The sequence below is a fragment of the Budorcas taxicolor genome, chromosome 19 (assembly GCF_023091745.1).
Source record: "Budorcas taxicolor isolate Tak-1 chromosome 19, Takin1.1, whole genome shotgun sequence".
Lineage (NCBI taxonomy): Eukaryota > Metazoa > Chordata > Mammalia > Artiodactyla > Bovidae > Budorcas > Budorcas taxicolor.
Genome location: NC_068928.1, coordinates 45,806,960 through 45,832,421, shown reverse-complemented (window position 1 = coordinate 45,832,421; position 25,462 = coordinate 45,806,960). Strand labels below are relative to the sequence as shown.

General features: G+C 40.6%; 1 protein-coding gene across 2 annotated transcripts in view; it reads left to right on the top strand.

Annotated features, from left to right (window-relative positions):
• Nucleotides 1-14,828: 14,828 nt before the first annotated feature.
• KANSL1 (KAT8 regulatory NSL complex subunit 1) overlaps nucleotides 14,829-25,462 on the top strand; it is a 165,978-nt gene continuing 155,344 nt past the window's right edge. For both annotated transcript variants that reach the window (XM_052657700.1, XM_052657698.1), the window contains exon 1: nucleotides 14,829-14,970. The gene's annotated coding sequence lies outside the window, so the exon portion shown is untranslated. The remainder of the gene's footprint in view (nucleotides 14,971-25,462) is intronic.

The following is a 25,462-nucleotide window of genomic DNA, read 5'->3' as shown; positions in this document are numbered from 1 at the left end:
CAGATTCCTAACCACTGGACTACCAGGGGAAGACCCACTATAGATTCTCTAAATTACCTAAAAGTATAAACATCACGATGGTGTGATCACTCACCTAGAGCCCAGACATCCTGGAATGCGAAGTCAAGTGGGCCTTAGGAAGCATCACTACAAACAAAGCTAGTGGAGGTGATGGAATTCCAGTTTAGCTACTTTAAATCCTCAAAGATGATGCTGTGAAGATGCTGCACTCAATATGTCAACAAATTTGGAAAACTCAGCAGTGGCCACAGGACTGGAAAAGGTCAGTTTTCATTCCAACCCCAAAGAAAGGCAATGCCAAAGACTGCTCATATACCACACAATTGTACTCATCTCACATGCTACTAAAGTAATGCTCAAAATTCTCCAAGCCAGGCTTCAGCAATAACGTGAACTTCCAGTTGTTCAAGCTGGATTTAGAAAAGGCAGAGGAACCAGAGATCAAATTGCCAACATCTGCTGGATCATCAAAAAAGCAAGAGAGTTCCAGAAAAACATCTATTTCTGCTTTATTGACTATGACAAGCCTTTGACTGTGGATCACAACAAATTGTTGAAAATTCAAAAAGATGAGAATACCAAACCACCTGACCTGCCTCTTGAGAAATCTGTGTGCAGGTCAGGAAGCAACAGTTTGAACTGGACATGGAACAACAGACTGGTTCCAAATAGGAAAAGGAGTACGTCAAGGCTGTATATTGTCACTGTGCTTATTTAACTTATATGCAAAATACATCATGAGAAATGCTGAACTGGATGAAGCACAAGCTGAATCAAGATTGCCGGGAGAAGTATCAATAATCTCAGATATGCAGATGACATCACCCTTATGGCAGAAAGTGAAGAACTACTAAAGAGCCTCTTGATGAAAGTGAAAGAGGAGAGTGAAGAAGTTGGCTTAAAGCTCAACGTTCAGAAAACAAAGATCATGGCATCCAGTCCCATCACTTCATGGCAAATAGATGGAGAAACAGTGTCAGACTCTATTTTGGGGGGCTCCAAAATTACTGTAGATGGTGACTGCAGCCATGAAATTAAAAGATGCTTACTCCTTGGAAGGAAAGTTATGACCAACCTAGACAGCATATTAAAAAGCAGAGATGTTAATTTGCCATCAAAGGTCCGTCTCATCAAGGCTCTAGTTTTTATGTATGGATGTGAGAGTTGGACGATAAAGAAAGCTGAGTGCCGAAGAATTGATGCTTTTGAACTGTGGTGTTGGAGAAGACTCTTGAGAGTCCCCTGGACTGCAAGGAGATCCAACCTAAAGGAAATCAGTCCTGAATAATCACTGGAAGGACTGATATTGAAGCTGAAACTCCAATACTTTGGTCACCTGATGCAAAGACCTGACTCATTTGAAAAGACCCTGATCCTGGGAAAGATTGAAGGCAGGAGGAGAAGGGGACGACAGAGGATGAGATGGTTGGATGGCATCACTGACTCAATGGACATGAGTTTGCATAAACTCTGGGAGTTGGTGATGGACAGGGAGACCTGGTGTGCTGCGGTTCATGGGGTTGCAAAAAGAGTCAGACACAACTGAGCGACTGAACTGACTGACTGATAAACATCCCAAATGTCTTATCACCAATAAAATTATAAATAGATGATATAATTCAAACAATGAATTGGTATAAACTAGAATTAGACACAAAAATATAGATGAATTTTACAAACAAAAATGTAAGAAACATTACAATACATATCACTACTTGGTAACCACCACAGTGGTAATTGTTTTGGGCCAGAATGATAAATAAATGCTAAAACTAACAGGCAGAAGTTTGATGAGAAACAGGCTATGTGCATAGTGTCAAAGTCCCTTCCCACTAGACATACTACTTTTCCCTCACAATTAACAACTTTAGAGTGGAGGATCTTGGCAGATGTCACCTTAACCATGTGATCAAAATTAGTAGCAGTTGGACTTCCCTGGCAGTTCTGTGATTAAGACCATGTGCTTTCACTGCAGGGGAAGTAGGTTCAATTCCTGGTCCTCAAGCTACACAGTGTGACCAAAAAAAAAAACAGTGATGGGACATGTAGTTACCATGTGCTTCCTGATAGCATCATTTCTGGATATGACATTCCTGCCAAAAATGCATTACCTGAATGCAGTTATGAGGAAATACCAGACAGACTCATTCTGAGGGACATTGTACATAGTAAGTAACATGTAATCTTCAAAAGTGTCAAGGTTATGAAAGATAAAGACAGACTAGGGCACAGCACAGCATCACTGACTCAATGGAATGAATCTGAGCAAATTCTGGACAGGGTAACCTGGCATGCTGCCATGCATGGTGTTGCAAAGAGTTGGACATGACTGAGCAACTGAACAACAAGAGCAAAAAGTAAATCTGGGTCAAGCTCAGCTGAGATAAACCCCCCCCCTTGTTACATTGCCTTGTTCAGCTTCTAGAAAACTACATCTTGCAAATTCCATCAAGTCTCTTAGATTAGTCCTGCTCTGTCACTCAGTCGTCTGTGACCCTGCGACCCCATGGACTGCAGCACACCAGGCTTCATTGTGCATTACCAACTCCCAGAGCTTGCTCAAACTCATGTCCATCAAGTCGATGATGCCATCAACCATCTCATTTTCTGTCGTTCCTTCTGCTCCTGCCTTCAATGTTTCCCAGAATCAGGGTCTTTTCCAATGAGTCAGCTCTTCACATCAGGTGGCCAAAGTATTGGAGCTTCAGCTTCAGCATCAGTCCTTCCAATGGTTATTCAGGACTGATTTTCTTTAGGATTGACTGCTTTGATCTCTTTTCAGTCCAAGGGACTCTCAAGAGTGTTCTCCAGCATGATAGTTAGAAAGCATCAAGTCTTTGGTGCTCAGCTTTCTGTATGGTCCAGCTGTCACATCTGTGAACGACTACTGGGAAAACCATAGTCATGTTTGACTATATGGACCTTTGTTAACACGAAAAAGAACACAATAGTTCCTTGAGGGTCTGGTGATTAAGGCTCTGAGTTTCCAGTGCAGGGGGCACATGTTCAATTCCTGGTTGGGAAACTAAGATTCCACATGCCATATGGCAATAGCCAAAAAAAATTTTTTTTTAATTTTTAATAAAAAAAAGTTAAAGAATAAGACAGAAGTTGTCCTTGCTTTAGAGGACACTTTATTAGATTATGAGGTTTGTGTAGCTGAAGACACTACTGGGGGAAGCTAGAATTCTCACAGCTTCCCCTGCTGTTCTACTCCATCTTTATGTATTTTTAAAAAGCCTTTTTTAATAAAAAAAAAAAAATTGAAGAACAAGACAGATGTTGTCCTTGCCTTAGGGGACATTATTTATAAGATTATGAGGTTTGTGTGGATGGAGACAATACTGAAGGGAGCTAGAATTCTCACAGCTTCCCCTGCTGTTCTACTCCATCTTCATGTATAATCTCTTCCTTTTGGAGTTCATGCCATCCAGCCAGAAGACCCTGTTCTCCACCTCAACTCACCATTCAGCAACCTTCCAGCCATTCCTCCATGTTAACTTATGGTTTGGATACATAGACTTGTATCTTTCTTTCCATCAGCTCAGCTAGCTTAAGCACACATGCCTCTTCTTCCCTCCCTTTTTTCAATTTGAATCACCTTCGAATCTATAGCAGCCTCCACCTACGACAGAGAAAGGGAGCTTCGCCAGCTGTGGACCTGCTTCATCTCTTAAAGTCCCACTCTAGGATTCAGTTCTCTGATTTGGAAACTTAACTCCTTCCAGCTTTCTTCCATTTCCTCAGTTCTTCCATGTCTGGAGGCAAAATCCTATTAATTTTTTTTTAAAACCCATCTTGAGTTTGCTTCCTTCCTAACTAATCTTGGATGTTGGCTTTAAGATCATTTAATCTGGGTAGAGTTGTGAAGTGGTGTCACAAACTAGAAGGCCTCAAAAAAATCAAGTGATGCAGACCCAATGTCTTACTCTGCTCAGGCTGCCATGTCAAATATCAGGCTGGGTGGCTTAAACAACAGAAGCTTATTTACTCTCAGTTCTGGAGGCTGGAAAATCCAAGATCAAGATTCTGATATGTTTTGTTTCTGGTGAGGACTCTCTCCCTGGCTTGTAGATGGCACCTTCCTGCTGTGTCCTTACAAGACATGGGAAGGGAAATGAAGAGAAAGAAAGAGAGGGAGAGACAGAGAGTGTGCCCTCTGGTGTTTCTTCTTATAAAGACTCTAAACCTATGGGATCAGGGACCTTCCTTTATGACTTCATTTAACCTTAATTATTTCCAAAAGAGACTCTGTTTCCAAATGCAGTCACCATAGGTGTTGGGGCTTCACCATGAATCTTGGAGAGATGCAATTCAATCCATAGCACCTAGGTATTAAAGATGTTACAGGGTAATTTCCTGGGGTCCAGTGGTTAAGAATCTGCCTGCTAATGCAGCAGACACAGATTCAATCCCTGATCCAGAAAGATCTCACATGCCTCGGGGCAACTACTGAGCCTGCATCTAGAGCCCTCAGAGCCGCAACTACTAAAGCCCACACTGCTAGAGCTGGTGCTCTGCAGCAAGAGAAGCCACCACGATGAGACGCCTGTATCCCACAACAGAAAGACAGCATGCAACACTCAGCACAGCCAAAAATAAATAAAATTTTTAAAATATATTTTTTTAAATGTTCCAGGGGGTGGTAGGGACTGTGACAAACTAGAGAAGTATAAGCCTGGTCTATAGTTGTCACTCAAACCTGGAAGATGTTGTCAAATAGCAGAGGCCCTTAATAATAACTGTGCCATGGAATGCTTTGACCATCTCACTAGGCCTATGAACCTCTTCTTAAACTAACATTTTAGATGCATAAAATATTTTAGAATAAATACATGAAACAAAATCTGAATAGAAGAAAACTGTCAAGAAAACAATAAGGAGCATCTCATGAAAACTCAGTTAATAGCATACCTCATGGTGAAAGACTAAACATTTTTCTTCTAAATCCAGGTACAAAACAAAGCTGCCCACTCTTACCACTTCTATTCTATATTGTACTGGAATTCCCAGTCAGGGCAATTGACATGAAAGAGAATGAAAAGGCATCCAAGTTGGAAAGAAGGAGGTAAAATTATCTTTATTTGCAGATGACATGGAGGAAATCCTAGAACTGCTAGAACTAATAAACGAGTTTAGCCAGGTGGTAGGATATCAGATCCATACACAAAAATCAATTCTGTTTCTATGCACTTGCAATGAAAACCTGGAAATGAAATTAAGAAAACAATTTCATTTACAGTAGCAGCAAACAACAGCAACGAACCTTAGGAAATAAATTTAACCAAAGAAATGTTAGAGTTATTCACCGAAAACTACAAAATAACAGCAAAGATGGCAGTAGCAAACTCTAACAATTTGATCCTCCACAAAAGCAGTGAACACTGGCAGAAACTTTCAGATTCAATATCATTGGAACTCTGAATACTAAAAGTTTACAGTAACCAAGGGAGTGAGTAATCAAGAAAAAAACAGAGGGATCTTGGTAAGAGAGTTTTGTGGTGTTTCAGCTTACTCTAGTCCTATCTTTCTCTCTGCAGCTCAGCATTGGTCTGGAAAACAACGGCTTGCATTGCCAGTATAGGATCCTAGTACCAAAGGGAGAAAAATGAAACTTCTCAAAGAACTGTGGTGTGGGACTGCCCTGTGGTTAAGACTGGGCTATATGTTAAGGCTGGGACCACTGGTGTGGTCCAGTGGTTAAGACGCTATACTCCCAGTGCAGGAGGCATGGGTTTGATCTTGGTCAGGAAACTAGATCCCACAAGCCACAGTAAGGACCTGAAACAACCAAACAATTATATAATTTTTTTAAGTCCTATTAAAAAAAAAAAGATTCCACATTTCCATTACAGGGGGTATGGGTTCTATCCCTGGTCAGGGAACTAACATCCCATGTGCAGTGTTGTTAAGGTAAAAAAAATAGATATATAGAGAATTGTTTAAAAATTATATTTAAATATATATGTGTATATATATATAAACTGTGGTTGTTTGTTTTTTAATTTTTATTGTAGTATAGATTTACAATGTTGTGTTACTTTCTACTGTACAGCAAATTGATTCAGTTATACATATAGCCACTTTTTTTTAAAGATTTTTCCCATATAGGTCATTATAGGGTATTGAATAGAGTTCCCTGTGCTATGCAATAGGTCTTTATTAGTTACCTATTTTATATATAGTGGTGTGTATATGTTAATCCCAATCTCCCAATTTATCCCTCCCTCCTTCACCCCACCCCCTGCCCTGGTAACCATAAGATTATTTCCTACATCTGTAGCTCTGTTTGGTTGTCTGTTTTGATTGCCCAATGACTCCCTGAAGGACTAACTCAAAGGGCTTGCCTTTATTTCTCTAACTCAGAACTCTCCCAAAGTGGAAGCAGCTATCCAGATGTTAGCCAAAAACATTTAAAGACAAATGGATTAGTTTCTGCCACCTAGATCAAATGACAACCCAGGACAAATAATACATTATTTTATTTCAGGTCCTTGTGATTTCTCAGGGGGTTTCTGCAACAGCCTCTGAACTGTTCTCCTGGGATTCCAGCCTTGTGTCTCTGAACAATTTTTCATATGGCATCCAGAGTGATTTTTGTAAAAATGTAAATGTGACTGTATATTTTGCAAGCTTAAACTCCTCAAAAACTCTCCATGTGGGCTCCTGCACAAGGATGACATGCAAATTTGCAAAATGTTCCTTATTTTTGAAAAAAAAAATAAATATATGTATATATTTACATATATCTTCATTTTAATATATGTATTATATAAAAATAATAAATATATATGTGAATATATATGGGGCTTCCCAGGTGGCTCAGTGGTAAAGAATCCTTCTGCCAATGCAGTAGACACAGGAGATGCAGTTTCAATCCATGGGTCAGGAAGATCCCCTGGAGGAGGAAATTACAACCCACTCCAATATTCTTGCCTGGAAAATCCCATGGACGGAGGAGCCTGGTGGGCTGCAGTCCATGGGGTTGCAAAGAGCTGGACACGACTGAGCACACACACACAAACACATATGTGCAACTGAATCACTTTGCTGTACAACACAAATCAACACAACATTGTAAATCAACTGTGTTTCAATAAAATAAATTTTTAAAAAAGCTCTCCGTGTACCCAAGGGTGAAGTCTACACCTCTCAGTATAATGTTCAAGGCTATCTGGCTATCTGCAGGTTGATCATGTCTTCTCCAGATCAGTGGTTCTCAGAATGTGGCCTTTAGACTGACCGCACTGGTCACTCCTATCCACTAAATCAAAATCTCTGGGGATGGAGCCCAGGAGGCTGTTTTAACAAGAGTGGATTCAACGAACATGGACGTTTGAGACCACCATTCCAGATTAATTAATGTCTTTGGACTTTCTTTCTTGGACCCCATGCTTCAGCCATACTGAACTATCAGTTTCTGGAAAGTGGTTGCTGTCTCTCATCTTGTGAGCTTTGCTCCCCCTGTGCTTCCCCCCTTCCCCCACCTCCCCCAGCTGCTTCCCTCTGTCTCAGCCTTTATTCCATCCTAAGGCTTTTGTCTGTTTTTGTCTGTCTTCCCCACTGCCATGTAAACTTTGAAGGCAAAGTGAAAGTGAAGTCGCTCAGTCGTGTCCAACTCTTCGCGACCCCAAGGACTGCAGCCCACCAGGCTCCTCCATCCATGGGATTTTCCAGGCAAGAGTACTGGAGTGGGGTGCCATAGCCTTCTCTACCAACACTTAACTTTCAGCTTCCTGATAAGCAAGGAAGGAGCAAAAGGAAAAGGAACTCTGGGTTGCCTTGTCTGTCACTTCCTTCTATGTCATCACTTTTAGCGTAAGTGATTGGCTAATAAGGAGAAGTAACACAAGTAAGAAATGATATGATGTGGTTCTTTGATCTTCCATGTTTCTTAGAAATCCACTGTTGGGGCTTCCCTGGTGGTCCAGTTTCAATGCAGAGGGTGCAGGTTTGATCCCTAGTTGGGGAACTAACATTCCACATGTGTGGCAAAAAAAAAAAAAAAGCTTATAAAAGAAAACCACTATCTGCTTTCTGGCTTCAGAGCAAGCTCTAGGTCAAATGGAAAGCATGGCCTCTCAAGGCTTATTCAGTCACCTCTCAGGGCTTATTCAGTCATACATGTAACACACTTAACTTGTATACCTTGTACTCATTGGCCGAATGTCCCACGTATTGCGAGCTCTCCAGAATTCTATGCTCATGGAACATCACAGATGCTATTTGTGAGTGAGATGACAAGGAATTGTAACACCCAACTGCTCTGAGCTCCTCTGCTCATGCATTGGCTTCATTGCTGCATCAGACTTCACCTACAAAAGTCAAGTTCAGAAGTGAAATTGTTCAGAATTTCAAGAGGCAACAGCAAAGCCATGGGGCCCTTTTGAGTGTGGGGCCCTGTGTGATTGCACAGGTCATATGCCCATGAAGATAGCCCTGGTGACGAAGCAGATGCCAATCGTAATTTATTCAACCACTGCTATAATGACATGCATTTAAATTTTATTCCCCTCATCTTTCTATTACAAACTGTTTCAAAACCAGACCAATAGCCATGTATATGCAGATTATCTAAAAACGTGCAAGTAGGGAAATGTTTGTTATACTTTTTTCATTTTGTTTAATGTGCTCTGACATAATCTTAATTATCTCATTGAGATGCAAGCCTTCTTTCTCATGAGTAATTCCACAGTAATAATAAACAGCCCCTGGGTTTTCCCTGGTGATCTAGTGGTTAAGAACCCTCCATGCAAGGCAGGGGACGTGAGTTTGATCACTGGACAGGGAACTAAGATCCCATTTGCCACAGAGCAACTAGAGAGCCCACATGCTGCAACTACTGAGCCAGCACCCCACAATTAGAGAGTCTGTACGTGGCAATGAAAGATCCCACGTGATGCAAATAAGATCCAATGCAGTCAAAAAATAAATAAGTAAATTAATATTAAAAAATAATAAAGAGCCCTATGTTCCCAGACTTTTCATAGAATGGAGAAGATAAATTCTAGAGCATGAAGCAGTGCCTGCCACATACATAGTAGGTGCTCAATGAATATTTGAGGAATGAATGAATTCCTAGGGATGGAATTGCTAAATTAAAGATTATTTGCATTTATAAATTTGATGGCTATTACCTAATTGCCCTCCATATATATTGGAACAATTTATATTTTCTCCAGTGATACAAAAAATGTATTTCTCCTCTCCATTGCTAACACAATGTGTTAGCGTTATCATCATGACCTGTTTGTATCTCAGTGGAGTTTTTTTGTTTTATTTTTTCAGCCATGCCATGTGGCTTGTGGGATCTTAGTTCCCCAACCAGGGACTGAACCTGGGCCCCTGCAGTGAAAGCTTGGAGTCCTAACCATTGGACTGCCAGGGATTACCTTAGTGGAATTTTTATGTCTTTTCATAAAGTTGAGCATCTTTTCATTTATTTAAGAGCCATTTTTATTTTCCTTTTTGTGAAATTTCTGTCATATTATTTATCCATTTTTTTTTCTACAGAGATTAAAAAAAATTTTTTTTAACTGAAGGATAATTGCTTTACAGAATTGTGTTGGTTTCTGCCAAACATCAACATGAATCAGCCATAAGTATATATATGGCCCCTCCCTCTTGACATTTCCTTTGTGAAATATGCAGTCAGAAAAACAAACAAACAAACAAAATATATATATAAGTTTGGGAGTACAGTTAAATAAATAGTTACAGAGCAAATACTTGTGTACCCATCACCTGATCAAAGAGAACACTGCCAGCCCTGAAAAACAAGCCCTACTCCCAAACAGAATTCCTTCTGCCCCTTTCTTGCTGCCTTGACTTTTGTGTTCATTTCCTCCTTTTTCTTTATTTTACCTCCTATCTATGTATCCCTAAAGAATATAGTTTAGTTTTGCCTGCTTTTAAACTCTATGTAAATGGAGTAATACTATATATATATAGCATCTTGCTTTTTTGTGTGTTCAATGTTACCTTTGTAAAAAATTATTTGTGTTGTTGAATATAACCATAATTCATTAGTTTTCATTGTACAAATATATTGCAATTTAGTCATTTTATGCTTGGTAGACATTTGGGATGTTTCCTTTCTCTGTGTCACTGAGGAACAATGCTGCTATGAATATTCTTGTACAGTCATCCTGACCCTTAAAATTCTGTATTTCCTAAATATGCATGTAGTAGTCAAACTGTTCCCATAGAGTATTTATACTTAACTTTTATTAGATTGTATCAAAGTCTTTTCCAAAGTTGCTGTACCAGTTTATGCTCCCACCAGCAGTGTATAACAATTGTTAGGCTTTATTTATTCATTTGTAGGAAGTCTTTATAAACAGCATTATGGAAATTAGCCCTTTGTAACATGAGTTGCCAGACCTTTTTTTCCCCAACTTTACAATCCCTTTAAAGAGGCACTGAGGCTATGTCCCCCTAGAGGGATGAAAATGTAACTGGAAAAAGTGGAATATTCTAACTTTGCAGCATTTAAATGAAAAGCAGGAGTCTGGGCTAAACTTATCACTCTTAATTTGCTACTGTGGTGTTGGAGAAGACTCTTGAGAGTCCCTTGGACTGCAAGGAGATCCAACCAGTCCATTCTGAAGGAGATCAGCCCTTGGTGTTCTTTGGAAGGAAGATGCTAAAGCTGAAACTCCAGTACTTTGGCCACCTCATGCGAAGAGTTGACTCATTGGAAAAGACTCTGATGCTGGGAGGGATTGAGGGCAGGAGGAGAAGGGGACGACAGAGAATGAGATGGCTGGATGGCATCACTGACTCGACGGACATGAGTCTGAGTGAACTCCGGGAGTTGGTGATGGACAGGGAGGCCTGGCGTGCTGTGATTCATGGGGTCGCAAAGAGTTGGACACGACTGAGCGACTGAACTGAACTGAACTGAAGTCATTAATACAAATAATCTTACCAGAAAATTTCATGGAATGTTCTTGAAAATAAGACATCAAATATAATGATAGAGATAGTTTAAAATTGAGGGTTTAGCCTGTGTCAGGCACTATTTTCAATTCATTTTACGTATTAACTAAGTTAATCCTCATGAAACCCCTAGGAGGTAGGTATTGTTTTTTGCCTTATTTTACAGAATTATCGAATAGATATTGAATTGCAGATGTTTTCTAGGGTTGACTTGAACAATATTAGTAAATTCAAAGATTCTTTCTTAATTGATAAAAAGATATTTTCTTTTTGTTATTTGTTTTTCCTCTTGGTAATGAATGATGCTGTTTTCCCCATCTTTTTCGACCTGCAATATACCTCACAGCTTTCTCTCTCTCATTTTTTGAAGACAGGCAAAGTGTATACGTATATCTTTCCTGCAACCCTCGCTCACCACCCCTATTCTTAGATGTCAGACATCTTCAGGCAGGACTGGGAACTAGAGGGTGCTTGGAGCAAGTGGGGAAGGGTAAGAGAGACACAGGTGGGGAAGAGGGAAGCAGGGTCACATCCCTGCGTGGGTGTGTGGAGGGGATGATTTCAAATTGGGTTTCTTAACCTGAAATCCATAGATTAGGAAATCCATGAACTTGGATAAGGAAAAGTAATGTACCTTTATTTTTGCTAAAGTCCAACAGAAAATTAGTATTTCCCTCAACTATAAATGGAGATAACAAACCAAGTAGTGTTATCAGTACCTGTGATCTTGTCACCAGTAGAAATCACAGGTGTTTTCTTATGATGGTTTTTGTGGATATCTTGAAATATTATTTTTACTCATTTACTACCTCAGAATTATGGTGGTCTTTAGGCTCGCCACTAGATCTTAGTATTTAATGGATTTAATATAAAGCACATATACCACTGTGTTATACTTTAAAAATATTCTAAAAATTGTATTTTAATATAATTTGTTCCTTTGAGTTTCTGGGTATATTTGTTATATATTTAAAAACATTCTTAGAAGGGTACATGGTATGAAAAAGTTAAGAACTCTGCTTTTTTAGTATTCTCTTGGCTTTTGCTCTTGGTTTTTTAATTAAAAAAAATTTTTTTTAATTGAAGTATAGTTGATTTACAATGTTGTTAGTTTCAGGTGTATAGCAAGCTCTCATTCTTATTGCATAAGGCTAAAGAGGGTCCCTGAAATGAGTCGTACCATCTGTGAGGTTCTCATAGTTTTATTGTTTTATTTTTCCAGAGACCCTTCCTCCGTTAACTTTCATACCTCTTCACTATTTGTTTTTCTTATCTCATCAACCATCTTTCTGTTTCTGTTCACCCGCCTTACTTTACTGTGGATGTCTTTTTCTGTTTCTATGGGGAGTTCATCCTTTAGCATGTCACTGATTGCCATATTATGTGAAGAACTCTATCATCTCCTCAGATTATCCACCCCCTCCTGAATTCCATAACTGCAGTTTTCCCTGAACACTTCTACTTGGTTTTACCCCTGCTATCTGGAAATGAACATACTAAAAACTAAAATTCCTCACCAAGTCTTCATGCTGTCCCTCTTTGTCCGGACCACCATTTTAACTGTGCCCCTGGTTTTGCCACCTTATAGTTATTTTAAAATTAAGCCACGTAATTTTAAAAAAAAAAAAGGAAAAAATCAAAACCTTTAAAATCAAAAGATACAGAAGGATATACAGTGAAATGTAAGTCTTCCTCACACCTGATCCCCTCAACTCCCCTCCCAGAAGGAAACCACGTTACCAGCTCTTAGAGAGATTTTTTTATTCTTTATTTTGGCTATATCTCAGATGTGTGTCCTTTCCTCTCCAGGCCCTTGTGACCTTATATCTGGTTGACTTTCTATATAAGTATTTGTATATGTGTATTTTATATACATATATAAAATCTCCCTCTGTGGCCTTCCGGCCTCGAGTTTTCTTCACAACGCTTCCTGGATGAAGAACCTACAAGGGTGAGGGGCCGGGGTTGGGGGTGATGGGGAAGAGGATCTAAAGGGGACTTAGGTAGGGGGTTCGGAGTGACAGACTTGCGGGAAGCTCTGCCAGGATCCCTGTTTCTATTTCTGCCACCTGAGGCCCATTTCCAGTCCTCTCATCCAAATGTCTCTCATTTCCAAGCTCCGAGACAGAGACAGCGAGATACACAGAGACAGAGACGCCAAGGCACCAGCATCCCTCTCCCCTTCTGTCCCGCCCCACCACTCTGACGGACATTCGCCGCCAGCCAATAGAGATACCTATGTCCCCCGGAAGGGCCAATGAGAGATAGAGGAGGGCGGAAGATTCCCCGCCCCCACTTCTAGGCTTGGTTGAGCTGTGCAGGTAGGTCCGGGGGCCGGGGGAGCCGCCGTTGGCACTGGGGCCCCGGGGGGTGGGGGCACGAGTCGGTAGGGGTGATGGTGGGGAAGGGGAGGCGGCCCCAACGGCGGGAGCCCGAGGGGGTGGCCTGGCCGGGAGGCGGGGGGCCGACGGGCCCGGGGAGCGGGCGCCGCCGAGGGCCCTGGAAGCGACTGGGCTGGGGGAGCGGGGACGCGTGTGTGGGGCATAGGGACCCTCGCCCCGCGCCCACCCGCAGGCCTGGGCCTCGGGCTGCGGGCAGAGGGGTCGGGGGCCTGGTACTCGGGGGGCGGGCCGGGCCGGGCCCGGGGCCGGGGGCGCCGAGCCCAGCCCGGGGCGCCAGGCCGAGCCGAGGTGGGACGGACCGACGCGGAGAGGAAGGGAAGCTGCATCCCGCGGGCCGCCCCCTTCCAGAAGCGAGCGGAGCAACGGCCGCCGGCGCCCTGCCCTGAGCCCCCTCTCCCTTACGCCCCCTCCCTAACAATGGGTTTGGGGCAGAAGGAGTCGCCTCACTGCGGGAAGGGGGGTCGGTTTGGGACTGGGGTCTAGGGTGGGGGGAGGGGTGGGAACTCGGGCTCTCCCCTTTCTCTTCGCCCCTTAGCTCTTGCGTTGGGGATTATGGAGGGGCTCTTAAATCCTTCCCGGACTTGGGTCAGAAGTCAAACTCCCCCCAACCCTCCCCCCACCAAAAAAAAAAAAATCCGACGAGCTTAAGGAAAGTGATGCCAAGTCTTCGACGCCGAAGTGACAAACGCATAGCAAGAACAAATCCACTCCAGAGGTTTTTTTTTTAATTTTTCTTAAAAATGAGGGTACTGTAGGCTTTGAATTTTTAAAAATTTATTTTACAGAGGTGGGTGCTGTTATTTTGTCCCTAATCGGGCAAGCCTCCATTTTAAGCGAAGCAGTAACTGGTTAAGCTGGAATTTTCATTCAGGCCTAGGACGGGAGCACGAATCCTACAAGAGGTCATTTAATCCATCCTCCTACCTCCACACAAACTTGGCTCAAAATTGTTTGGCCTTTTATTAAAGATTTCTAGGAAAGAAGGGTCTTTTATTTGTAGCATTTCAGTCAAGAATGGCTATTATTTTTCCACATAGAATGGGCTCTGCAACTTAAACTCAAGAAAATTTAGGACAATCAAAATAATCAGAGAGGGTTTAATTTATTAAAACTAAATGTGGCAAGGGCATTTTTTAGTGATCAGATAAAAAAATCACTTTTTAATAGTGTTTATGAAGTAACCCTGGACAATCATTTTTCTATTTGAGAAATAATTCTAATAAGCAATTTTATATTATCTGAAATATGTGTTACACATTTAATCCAATTTTATGGAGAAATATATTTCTTCATACCTGTGGAGAAACGTACACCACACACATTTGTCCTCCAAAAGGAACAGTTATTTTCTACATTTTTTAAAAATGGTGAGGCAAATAGTACTTTGAATCTGTCCTGATAGTTTAAACTATATGCTTATTTTGGGATTATTTTTAGTCTAAATGAAAGTCCTCTCTTTTTCAGATACCTTTTTGAAACAAAAAATTTTCCTACCTTCTCATACTTGGTGGCTGGGGAATTACTAAGACTCCATTCTTGCTCGTTTCTGAGTATTATTGCCTGAACTACTCCTGACACTATGAATGCTACTTGGATGCCTCTTAAGGTAAGATGTGTGTGTGGTTTTTTTTTTTTAATTATAAAGGTCTCGTTTTATTATTATTATTTTTTAGAATTGAGGTTTTTTTAGTTTTTGAATTTGCAGTTTTTCAACCGTCTTACCTAACATTTCTTTCCCTTGTGTTTGCCTCGTAGAACTGATTGGTTACTCCTTTGTATTCCTCCTGTCCTTATTATTGGTGTTAAAATATTAATGAAGTTCTCAAATTAACTTTCATGATAATGATGTGTTTATTTTTTAGCTTTAAATTATGACAACCCCACACCGTTGTAAAATTCTGTTCCAGTCTCAGTAGGATGGGCTGGCAGTTCAGACAGCCGGGTCCACTTTCAAACAGGTCCTTTAGTATCATCATAGGTAATAGGGTGTGTCCCACTCTTGCAAATCTGTAGCTGATTCATGTGTTACAGAAGATGTGTCACTAGCCATTTATTTACTCTGAAACTTGATTGATGTTTAGAACATTCTAAGACCTGTTTGTTTATATCTGTAGCTTTGTGGGAGTTTTCCTGCTATTCCCTAGTCCTTTGCATGCAAATTTGTGCTATTTTTCTCAACAGGTAGCACTTTGTGCCATATTTCACCTCACAAGATAAACCTCTTTGGGGGCAGTGTGAGAACACGATCTTTACATGAAAAAGCTCCCAGTGATGTGGTTGTTCTCCTTTCTCTTGGCTACTTCCAGTTTCTTGTACTTAAATGGCCAGGAAACTCTCTCCATTAAGAAAGACTAAACAGAAGATATAGCTTAAGATACATGCAGGGAGGAAAATGGGAGGGAGGAAGGATGGGGAAGGATAAGGAGTAATGGAAGCCCCCCACAAGCTTCACTGGATGGTACAGGTGACTTCCTTCAGAGCTAAATACTAACGTAGTTAGATTATTGTCTGTTAACCTGCCCTGTGGAATTCCAAATTAATGCAGTGAATACGTCAGGTATTAATGCAGTCTGTGTAAACTAAACACTTGGATTGCGGGAAATTTTTAGGTAAATGTAGACTGAGTTCGCATCTTCATTTATGTTCCAGCTGCTATTGTTGGCTGAGGAGTTCCTATATTACTGTAAAGGAAGTCAGAGGGACTCAGTTTTTCCAGCCATTCTCCCTGTAGAGTTGGTGGCGTTGCGTGGGGAACCCCGCCAGAAGTCCTGAACCCGTAGGAACTGGAGGACCTTGTACAAGAATATTCCTCTTTGGTATTGGGTGTTTAGTGCCAGGAACCGGTGGCCTCTGTTATCTTTAGGAAGCAGACCAGGGGATGTCAACAGGTACTAGTTCCCTGGGCTTCACTAGTAGCTCAGTGGTAAAGAATCCTCCTGCCAAGGCAGGAGACTCCGGTTCCATCTCTGGGTAAAGAAGATCCCCTGGAGAAGGAAATGGCAACCCACTCCAGTATAAGAATACTGGGAAATTCCATGAAAAGAGGAGCCTGGTGGACTATGTATAGTCCCTGAAGTCGCAAAGAGTTGGACACAACTTGGCGACTCAAGAACAACTAGAAACCCGAGGAACTGGGGATCAGTATATTAGATTTTTATTTCATAGTCATTTTGGTTCTAAAAATGGATTAGATATACAGAGGCCTGCTTTTTTACATATGACATTTTACCTCTAAGTCTCGGAACTTGGGTAAGTTCTACAGTAATCCTTGAAGTTGCACCAAAGGTCTCTGGCATGATAGGAATAGACAGTGAAGTCAGTACTCCAGACTGAGTTACCACCTGTTAACTACTTAAGAATGTAGTTATGTGACTGCCTTAATTTAATCCTTTGATCAGTTGAGGACCTCTTCTGAGTCTGAACAAATTTTTTATTTGTTAACATTTTCCTCCTCCTTTTATGACTTGAAAAAAACCTTAAAAACTGTGGTATTTAAGCTGGGCAAGGGGGATAAAGGCACTTTCTTGGTGAGCAGAACAGGATATCATTGAATTTGCAGGATGGAAAATAAAAAAGGGAGAGAGAACTTTATTCTTTTTTTCCATTGTGAATAGCTTTAAAATGTTTCTGAGATGTGTTTTCAGGTTGCAATTACTTATTTTTAAGTAAAAACTGGGTTAATTAAAATGTATGTATACTTTGGAGCCAAAATATTAATTTTCTATAGTTCTTACACTTTGTTTCTGATTATTTTATTTCAAAATGAACTCTAGTTCTGTAGGCATTACTCAAACGTTAGACCCCAGTGTGTATTTATTTATGTTCCCAGGCTGGTAGAAAATAGTGCTAATGTTTTCCCTTTTTAAGAACCAAAGCACCAAAGGAAACATAAATAACATAAAGGAAATCTAACTCCCCGAAAAACTCATCAGTTGAAGGCACTCTTGTTAATTAGTTCCCATGGAAATTATTTATCCCGTTCTCTTTCTCTCAGGGGTCTGCAGCTTTTTCAGTGCTAGCCATGACTAAGCAGTATCAGGGATATTTGATGTTTTCAGGTCCAGTTGTCAGGGTTAGGGCATGGGCATGGGTGAAATAGAAGAGCAGAGAGGAGGGGGATTGGACAAAAAAGTGAAGATGAGATGGAGCGAAGAGACACAAGGCCTTTGGTGTGTCATGGGTCCACCATCAGTCATTTCAGGTACCTCTCAGGGACTGCTGGTAGCCTTGTGTGCTGGTGCTTTGTGTACTAGACTGAACTATAATGAATGCAAGTAAAAAGTATTCTTGACAGAAGGATGCAATTAAAATGATTCAAAAGGCTATGTAAAGATCCACAAGTTACACAGTTGCTTAAAGCAAGATGCAGAGCAGTGTGTGTGATATGTATTGTGTGGTTTTTTTTTTGTTTTTTTTTGAAAAAAAAAAAGGGAGAAAAGACAATTTATATTGGCTTGTTGTATATGCATAAAAAAATCACTTTAGAAGAGTAATCAAGAAAGTGGTGACGTTGGTTGCCTGTGATGTCTAGGCACTGGGCGGGTAGAGGACAGAGCGGGAAGGAGACTTCTCACTGTATTTTATTTTTTCACACTTTCTGATGTTGGTATCAAAATTTAAAAATTAAATACAAATTTAATTAAATTAAAAAAAGAACAACTTAAAAAGCAGTATCTCAGTCCTTATATCTTTTTTTCTCCTGTGTCTAGAAGTTAGAGAAAAGTCAAGGGATCACAGATGAGAGAGCAGACAGCGCTTGAACAGTTGAAGGGATGTGTAGACAAGGGATAGTGTAATCTAGGGCCTGTTTTCTGCTGGGATCTTGAAGGATTTTGAATTTATAGATTTAGATTTCTAGTATTGAATTGCAAGGTCAGACATTAAAAATTTTCACTTGCACTTAAAGCGTTAGTAAAAAAGGATTTTCATTGTTTATTTCCTCAAGTTGGCAGTTAGATTCACTGTCACATTCTTGGTTGTGAGATGTGGGGCGATTTTAAGAAATTTTAAGAAAATGTCTTGGAGATTCAGGGTTCTGCTTTGTATTGGAAGCAAAAATGAACATGTACTTCAGACAATTGTTGTGTATATTATATCTGTGAAATACATATGTTTGGCTTAGTGACTGCCGCTGCTATTAAAATAATGACTATAAATCATAGTTCCTTATAGCTAGTGGTCATACTGGGGGCTCTGTCTGCTGCTGGGCAAGTTTTTTATCCTCTTAGAGACCTGGTGTCTTCATCTGTGAAAAGGGTATAATTATAGTATCTAGATCCTGGGGTGGATTTTGTAACAACTAAATGAGTTTGTTGATGCGAAGTGCTTAGAATAACACTTGGTATGTGCTCAGTAAACATGAGCTACTAATTTTCTTCATGACATCTGTTTGCTAGGGCTGCCATAACAAAGTGGCACGAAGTAAGTGGCTTAAACAACAGACGTGTATTGTCTCTGAGCTCTGCAGGCTAGAAGTCTGAGGGCAGGGGCATTCCCATCTGAGGGCCCTTGGGCAGGATGTCTTCCAGGCCTTTACTCTAGCATCTGGTACATCTTTGGCTTTTAGCCACATAACTCCAGTCTTTGCACAAAGTTCTCTATGTGTATGTACCTCTTTTGTTCAAAAATTCTCCTTTTTAAAAGGACAGCAGTCATATTGGATTAGGGCACATTCTAATCACCTCATTTTAACTTGGTTATCTCTGTAAAGACTCTTTCTCCAACTATGGTCACATTCTGAGGTACGCAGAGTTAGGAGTCCAGAATATCTTCTTGAGGGTTGGGGAACACCATTCAACTCATAACAGCATCCTTTAGCCTTGACAGCCCCATAGACTAATGTTATTCATCAAGGGTAGCAGACCTCCAACACTTATACATAGGAAATGAAAATTTGGGTGCAAATTGGTCACATGATTTAAAGAAGTAGATTATTTCTTTAAGTGTCTCATATATTTGTCCTTTTATTTATTTTTATTGAAGTATAGTTATTTACAAGGTTGTTAGTTTCTGGTGTATAGCAAAGTGATATATAACTGAATCACTTTCAGATTTTTTTCAATTAATATTTATTGCAGGGTATTGGATATATAGTTCCCTGTGCTATAGAGTAGGACCTTGTTTATCTTATTTGTCTTTAATATCTAGATTTTTGTTGTTGAGACTTTAGATTTATATAAAATTGACACTTTAGAAGGTGGTAATATTCTTTTTGTTCAGCTATCAGTAAAATTCCGATTTGAAAGATTAAGGTCAAAGGTCAAGTCTTCTCTGCACGTCTCGTCCTTTGTGGAAATTGATGAAACCTTGGGGTTTGCTTACTACGTAAGAATTAGGCCCAGGTACCTGTCTCAAATGAACACCTCCTTGTCTGTGTAAATAGAGAGATGTTTTATCTTCAGTCAGATGCCATATTTGAAGAAACAGGCATGGTTATCCTCCAACATTTGACTTCTTTTGGGAATGGACAGTATGGGTCATTCCAGAGAGAGCAGGACCTTGAGGAAGTTCCTTCTGTGGCCCAGTTGATGTGGCCCGCCCTCTGCTTCCATTCCCCTCCTGTTTGTCTTGAGGGTAAAGTTCAACCTTTGTGACACAGCGTATAGACACATGATGGTCTGGCTACTATTTTGTTTCAAAATCTTTCTCTGCAGGCCAGTTACACCCTTTTGTTTGATGGTTTCCTCTCATGAAACTCATATTAATACTGTGAAAGTTTTGAAAAATTTTCTAATAGACATTACATGCTTTTCTGCCTCCTTAAGAAAGCACCCTGTGCAAAATTTTATTTTTAATAATAATTCAGAATTACAGAAGATTTTCCCTATGTACATCCTAACTGTACTGTGCTGAGATATAATGTGTCTTTGCAGGTTGTAAGGTAAACTGTATTCATGGAGTAGTGTGTGCATATATTTCATACTCTTGGGCCAGTCTTCATACTCTTTTGTCTGATTAATCTACTTTCTTGATCGCCTACCTTAATATCTGGCTGTTACTGGCCTTGCTCCAGCCTCCAGCAGCTCTCCCTTCTATTTTAATGCCTTCTTTCTCCGGGAGGTTAGGATATCAGCAAACTAAACTTGTATAAATTATTTGCCAGGGAAGGTGAATAGACCTTTGATGATGGCTAGAGTGAGCCATCTTGCTCCAGTATTTATCCAACCAAGTATTCTATGGATAAAATACGTGAAAAGTGATGGCTTTTTGAGCATCTAATGCAATTGTGTGATTTTGCTTGTGTGCATTTCATGGAGAGGAAGAGTCCATTACTTTCCTCAGCTTTTTATGGTGGTCTGGGACTACTTTTGATAAATACGTGCTATGGAATTGCTCTGTTAATTGTCATCAGAGGCTAGTTCCCCAATTCCTTCTCCTGTCTACCTGTCCTGAGAGGACGTGTTGGGTAATTGTTTGGACTGGGGGAGGAAGGGCCATTTGACTAGGCCAGAGAGGGTGCTGACCATGCCGAGGCAGAGCTGGGGAGAGAAGTCAAGTCGTGAGCAGGAGAGCAGCTCTGGGCATTGAGAACAAAGAGGGTAGCCATCGTAAGTTCTGGAAGCTCAGAGAAGATACTTACATACTTGACTTCAAGAAATAGAAAAATACTATCTTTTTAAAGAATTATATTTTGGTTCTGAACAAGCTAGTGATTTTAGTTTTTGCTAGATTTTTTTCTTGCTTCGAAATCATCTTGTGACCTGTTTGCCACCCAGATCGTAGTTTAATGAGACAGCTGGATAAGAGTGGAAACAGGAGTAAAAGAATCAACGCATATAATGCTACAATTCTAAAAGCATCTTATTGTGGAGGGTTCTTCAGAAGTTAGGCAGCTCCCTTGCTTACAGAGAAAACCTTTTTCCACAGAGCCTGTGGGGAAGAGACCCTTCTTGGGCCCACCCTACCTCTGTCTTTGTTTCTTCTCATACTAAGGCCACCTCTCTGGTCTCTCGAGCTATTTTTTCCTCCTCATAGAGACCTCTGTCTGTCATTTGTCCCTTTTCCCAACCTATTTTTACCCTCCCATCCCCTGTTGGCTCTTGTCCATCAGCTTCTAAACACACTCAAGTCTCTCACTCTTTACAAACACGGAGCTCTTCAACTGCAGTTGCTGGTCCCTTTGCCAGTGAAGTGTTTGTCTAGCTTCTTCCGGTGTGCTCCACTGCACCTGCCCTTACGGAGGCATCCCTTTCTGTCCTGATTTTCTGAGGCCTCCTTGTGGGTTTTGATGCCATGGACCATTGTTCTCCCTGGCTATGGTGGTGGTGGTCCCTCCTGCTTCTTGTTTTTTGAAAGGCATTGTAGAGCCGTGATACAGAACATGGTCTCTGGAGTGAGTCCTTTAGATTCAGATTTCAGCTCTGCACGTACTTTGTGCCTCTCTCCGTGCCTCAGCTACCTCATCTGAAAAATGGGAAAATAGTAAAAATGATGGCACTTAACCTTCCAGGACTGTCATGAAGAGGAAATGAATTAATACATGAAAAGCATGTAGGTGAGTGCCTGACCCAGTGAAGTACGAATGGTCTGCGTGCTGGCTCATTCTGTCATCGCTGTTGGCTCTGGCTGTTCCTTCTCAGTTTCTGTGCAGACATTTGTCTCTTTCAGTCAGTGTTTGCCTTGTCTTGGCCTTCTCTCCTCTTAGCCTATGTAGTTCCTGAGGGAAACTTAGGTTAAGTTTATGTCTCACACTGTATGAGTCTCACATCCATATACCTATGATTTGCAAGTGGATTTTCCCCAGAGCTAAATGGTCTCTTTATAGGACCGTATGTCTCCTCCCCATTGCTTACTTGGCTTTCGAGGTGGAGTTCAAACCAAGCACCCAGGCCCTTGGCCCAGGTCGTCTCCTCTACTCCTTCCTGAGCTCTGCACTCAATATCACTCAACTGCTTGCAATTCCTTCTGGACACCTTGTTCTTTTGCCTCTAAATCTTCACACAAACAGCTGCCACTGTTTAAAATGACCACCTTTTAAAGTGCTACCCTGTTCTAGAAACATACTCTTCCTAATTCTTTAATAGCAGGGAGGTGTAGTAACAGCAGTAACTGACACAGACGGTACCCAGGCTTTGCCTTCTCCAGACAGCTAGTTTCCCAGTTCTCTGAGAGGAGGGGCTGTGTCCTGTCTGTCATCGTCACTGCTGGCAAAGTGATGGCACTTAGTAGATACGCGTTGCATGAATGAATCGTCTGAGCACTGCACTGCCCAACCTGTGAATTGCATCTTGGAGGTTATCAGTGGAGAAGCTGAGTTAGCTGCATCCATTCGCGAATCCTGGCCTTACCGTTTGGGACTGTAGGACCCAATCTGTTTAGTGTGAGCAGTTTTGTAGCTTTGGAATAAGGATTACAAAGAGGGTTTTTTTTTTTTTAATCCTTCATTAAATGATGAAGGGCACGTAGATGTTTCTGTTTTCTTATTTTTGATTTTAAAAAAGAGAAGATAACCACTGTGCTGACAGCCCAGTGTCATCTGGCAACTAGAATGTTTTACCTTATTAGAATAAAGTTATAGGGACTTCTTTGGCAGTCCAGGGGTTAGGACTTGATGCTTTCACTGCTATGGCCCCAGGTTCAGTCCATGGTCAGGGAATGAAGATCCCTTAAGTGCCCACGCAGTGTGGCCATTAAAAAGAAAATAAAGTATAGAGAAATGAGTTTTAGGGTTGTAATGTTCCATCCAGTAAGTAACTTAGCAGTGACCTGATTATAATTTAAACATTTTTGGTGACGTTAATTATTAAATATAAGTGATCAGGTGTTCCCTTTCTCCTTTTCCATCACATCTCTGTTAGGTATGGGTTTAGACACATAATGTTTTATCTTTTATTACCCTGTATAAATTGTGTTTGTAGCAACAACCTAGGAAATGGCAAGCTTTTAATAGACAGAGGAACCTGATGGGCTACAGTCCGTGCAGTTGAAGAAGAGCTGGACATGACTTAGTGACTGAGCACATACACACAGGTGTTTAAATCTAGGTCCGGATCATGGTAAGCTGCAATCCATGGGGTCGCAGTTGAACATGACTGGGCGACTGAATAACAATAACCGGATCCTGGTAGTAATTTTTTGGCCAGGAGAGGGAGCTGAAGCCACTGATACGAGGCTCCATCTAAGCTGGTTTTCAGTTTCATTAAGGCCCAAAGAAAGTAAAAAAGCCTTTCTGACAAAGATCATGATTAGAGTTCACAAAGAAGAAATACAAATGACCAAGAAGCATATAAGAAACATTTTTATTCTGATGCATAATCAAGGGAATTCAGATTAAAATAATATACTACTTTTTTTAACCTATCAAATAGTAAGGCGGTGGTCTCTAAAACTGCTAATGAAAGTGCATTGGGCCCAAGTTTTCTGGGAGATATTTTGCCAATACATATCAAAACCCCTTAAACTGTCCTTTAATTCACTAATTCTACTTCTGGGAATTTCTGTTAAGGGGAAAAATAGAGATAGAAAAATTTGTGAACAAAGATATTCATTGTAGCATTATTTATACAAGTAAGAATAGGGGATAAACTTGAATGGGCAGTGAGATTAATGGGTAAATTATGGCCTACTTAAGGGTGAGTTGTTATACAGCCATTAAACAGTGTTTTAAAAGAACTTTCAGTACCTTAGAATGTGTGTGTGTTGTGCATGTGCTCAGTCGCTCAGTCGTGTCCGACTCTTCTGCAACCCCCGTGGACTGTAGCCTGCCAAACGCCTCTGTCCGTGGGATTTTCCAGGCAAGAACGTTGAGTATATGATAAATGAAAAATTCAGCATATAGAGAGATATAAGGCAGATTCTAAACATAGAAAAGATAATGTATATGCATATATTACCCACATGGAACCGTGCAGAGTTAGGGGTGCTGACCTCTGTGCAATAGAAAAGACGCGTATAATTTTAGAGTGGATCTTCTGTGTCTGCAGCTCTACATCCAGGGATTCAGCTGAGCATTGTGTAGTAAGTACTGACTGGGAAAAATCCGAGTGTAAGTGGACCAGTTCAAACCTGTGTTGTTCAAGGTCAGCTGTACACATACAGGTTAAAGAATAAAAGGACTATACCAGCAAGCCTTACTGAGTCTCTTAGGGGCTGTCAGCCAATTGTCATGTCTTAGTTGGCACCAGGGGATGTTTTGAGGTGAGGCAGTTATCTTAGAAGATGTTAACCTCATTGGGTGATGGGTATATGGAGTTCATTAAACTACTCTATTTTTGTGTGCATTTGAAACATCATAATGTTTAAAATAAAAAGAAAATGTTAACCTCAGAAATTTAAGGCCTCACATGTCATTTCTATCTGGTAGGACCTCAGAAGGGACTTAATATAACTGAACTTACATACTTCTTGAATATTCTTATCCCTAAATACCACTTGGTGATAAAGCATTCCATAACTTTCTTTTCATCTTTTGTGGGGAAAAAAAAAATGACCTACCTTTTCAAGTTTAAAAGCCTAATATATGGTACCAAGATTTGGTGAATAAATTAGTATTTAATATTGGTACACTATTTGATTTTTGATCATAGTGCCCCTTGGCTTTCATTTCATGTTTTTCAGCTGAAGATGATTGATTTTAAAATGTAATCTGCAGTGAAATCTCTTTCAGTCTCTTAGTCATTCCATTTATGTACACTTCTCTGGATCTTTGTCAGCATTGCTTTGTTTTTCTAGATTTATGGTAACCAATCAGAATTACATTTCAGATATAGCTTAATTATGATTTATTAGGATAGGAAAATATGTTCTATTCACAGTCTTTTCCTTGTTGCCAATAGAATTTACAGTCCCACCCCCCTTTGCATGCAGAAATCCCATTGTCTTTAGGCAACATTCTGTAATTATTCTAAGATTTCTTTTTTGACTGGAAGCCATGCATCCTTTAGGTACAACTTAGTTTTTTTTCCTGTAAATGCTTTACTTTTCACTTTTTCATGCTGCACTGTTAATACCTGCCATTTTCCTGCCGGTAGTATTTTAGCCGCTTGTATCTCAGAGGGCTCTTAGAGGTAATTCAGAGTAAGACTCACCCTTCCAGTTGGTTCTGGTCTGGAGCTTAGAAAGCTTGTCATTATGTTAGCTGAAATGTGTCCCTCTGCAGT